Raw genomic sequence first — 3,349 nt, forward strand, 5'->3', positions numbered from 1 at the left:
AGTGTTTCGTACGTCGGCGATTTCCTCGCCACCTGCAAAGAGATCAGTGACGTCGCGATGGTGGGTGCAATGACACGGGTCGGCTGTGGCTCTTGTGACCGCTGCAGCGCGGCAACGTTGGGGAGATATACAATACCTGGACAGTCCGCTAGTTGAAACTTCTTCTCCCCAACTTCTCCGCACACATACACAACTTCTACGTTTCTCCGAAATTATGCTACTGACAACACAACCCCTACTAAAAGCTACTGCCAACAGTACCCCTAGTTGAAGCTACTGCCAAGCGCCATCGCCATCCTAATATGCCCAACTTTAAAATGTGCACGTACCGGTAGACGCACTGATGCGGCACTGATGGGCCCATGGTCCGCCCGCAGGGTGGCGTGGTGGTTCTCAGCGAATCCGCCTTCCACGCCTACCAGCACAGGCTGCGTGGCGCCACAGCCACAGGCATGGCAGTCGCCAGCGGCGCGGCGGCCACCGGCAGCCGCGACCTCGACGCCGCCGCCGCCGCCGCCACCGCTGCCGCCAGCCTGGCCGGAGCCGGCGCGGCGGCACCCATGCTACTGCACATAGGACGACACGTCATCAAACTGCCAAACGGCCGTGGCGGTAAGCCTTTGCCTTTCTTAGGAAAAGGTTTCAAAAGGAGTCTGTCATTCTTGCTGCTTCACTTGTCTTTCTCTTTCCCCCTTTTCCCCGACGTACTCCACTGTTTCCTCAAAACTCTTGTTCCCTTGCTTGTTCTCAAGACATGGATATATGCGAACATGTGGTTACGTGGGCTGCCAACATGTGGAAGCCATGCGTGTGCGTACCAGAATGCATACCAGAATGCATACCAGAATGCATACACACATGCATACATACATACATACAGATAGACAGACAGAAAGGCTTGCACAGCGAGGTGAAGGTGGCTTGAAAGCATGTTAGCCTAATGAAGAGGCGCCGTACGTGCCGCCCCCGTGTGTACGGCTCACACCTGTCCGCTGTGCACCCGTGCATTCGTACGCCCCTACACCCGCTGCATACACCCCCTCCCACCACGTGCGTCCATTACAAATGTCAAGCAGGGACCGATAACAGTACGGCATCCATCAGCGGTGGCGGTGCTGCCGGCGGCACCGGAAAGCTGCTCATGCTGCCCGCCCGAGAGCTGTACGTCGCAGTGTCGGGCCCCCTGTTTGCCCGTCTTGCCGTACTACCATCTCCCGTACGTACGGCACGAGAAGTCGTACCTGGGTGCCTGTCCGCCCCTGCGGGAGTGGTAGCGCCTGTGTTTTGCAACGTGGTGGGAGTGGAGGCGCTGCTGGCGTGGGAGAAGGTCCTACAGTCCAGGATGATGCGGGCCGCCGCGAACGCTGCGGCATCGGCGGCAGCGTCTGTAGCGGCGTCGACAAACCGTGCCAGTTTGGCCGCTTGTCGGCCACTGCCGCCGATGCCGATGTCGGCGCAGCGGAGCAGCGGCGGCGTTTCTGCCGCAACCACTGCTGCTGCAACCTCCGCGGGCATCGTCCGAGAAGCCTTAGATATGTGTCGTGGCATGGCGCAAGGGCTCGCACGGACGTACGACGGCTATGTGGTTGCTTCTTCCGCGGACAGCGGTCACTGGGTTCTCGTGTTCGGGTCCGCCGAGAATGCGGTGCTGTGGGGGCTAGGCATGCTGGAGGCCATGTTGGCGGCGGCCTGGCCCGAGGGGCTTCTGGAACACGAGCTCACGGAGGAGGTGTGGGAAGGTGGGTGCGAGAGACCGGGGCTGCGTGTGTATGAGTGAGTGACTGTGTGTGTGCGTGTGTGTGTGTGTGTGTGTGTTGGGGGGGGGGAAGGGGAGAGGGGGGCCATGAACGGCAATTCGGTTGTGGCAGCAGAGTCAGCGCGTTTCGTGAAAAGCGTGACGGTGGGGGCCTGTGTGGTGCTGAAGCATCGGATAGATGGCGTTCCCGCTGACGCACTGCTGCTACTATTTGCATGTGTTCACAAAACAACCAACCGATCCTAATTTGAAAACTTGAATCCTAAGTGAGTTGGGGTATGCCCGCATGTATCCTGTTTAGGATACACCTAATCGACGAACCATGCTGTATGCCCGGCTGCATGTCCGGATTTATGTCCGGCGTTGCACTCTGCTACACTGCTGTGGTGTGGTGTGGGCCGTCTATCTGCGATGATAGTTTACTGCACTGCAATACGTACGATGTGCGCGCTATGACCAACATGCTCCGTGCTGTACGGTACGGCACGCAGGGGATGTACTGCTCAGCCGCGGGTTGAAGATACGGATTGGAGTGGATGTCGGTGCTGCCATGGTTCGCCTGGTTCCCCGCACGGGTCGTTTGGACTACGTGGGGAAGCCCCTCAACCGCGCTGCCAGGATCGCAGCCAAGGCCAAGGCAGCCACGGTGGGTGGGTGTGGTAGTAGGGGTGGGTGTAGTGATACACTAACGTGCCCTGTCGGGTCCTACCACTCTACCCTTAGTTTGGATTTACTCTTCCCCCTCCACCCTTGCATGGTTTTCATCTTCCTCCACGGGGGCTCTCATTCCGTCGTCATTCCGTCGTCATCCCGTCGCAGATGCTGGTCAGTGGGGCGGTGTGGGAGGCGTCTCAGAGGGCGATGGAAGCGCGCGGTGTGTCGGCACGCAACCTTGGCTGCATGAACCTGAAAGGAGTGCAGAAGCAGCTCGACCTGTGGGTCATCCGCCCTAGGGTATCACAGCTGGCACAGCAGCAGCAGCAGCAGCAGCAGCAGCAGCGGGCCGAGGAGGATTAGGAGCGGGCTCCAGCTCCAGTGATGGGCTCTGATGACGATATTGTAATGATGAAAGAAACGAGTTGTTGGGCCGTGAACTGACGAATAACCAGTGAACGGCTGATGGTTGATTGCTTGTTTGCTTGACGAGGGCTTCGCAGCTGGTGGATGGAAAAAGTGGAACAATAATGTTAAATAAATTTGGGCTCACCGAAACTCAATTACCCCCTTTGGACGCTAGTCTGGGCTGATGTGCGGTGTTTTTCCTTTTCTCCGTGGCTTTTAGGCGTTGTAGTATTGCCCTTGGGCCTTCGGCTCGTATGGGTAGTCTTACAGGTATGGGGTCACGCACCCCCAACCATGTAACACACACACACACAACCCTAAATAAATTTGAAGTAAATCTACCTAGAAGTGTCGTTGTTGTTGTTACATTGTTGGGCCTGGGACCAGACCCGACGTGTACACTGCTGTGCAGCGAGCTTAGTTGACCTCGTAACGTGTGTGCGTGTGCGTGTATTTCTGTTTGTGTGTGTGTGTGTATGTGTGTGTGTGCGCGCGTGAGGATGTGTGTGTGTGTGTGTGTGTGTGTGAAGG

This window comes from Volvox carteri, assembly GCF_000143455.1.
Source record: "Volvox carteri f. nagariensis unplaced genomic scaffold VOLCAscaffold_67, whole genome shotgun sequence".
In the NCBI taxonomy this organism is placed as follows: domain Eukaryota; kingdom Viridiplantae; phylum Chlorophyta; class Chlorophyceae; order Chlamydomonadales; family Volvocaceae; genus Volvox; species Volvox carteri.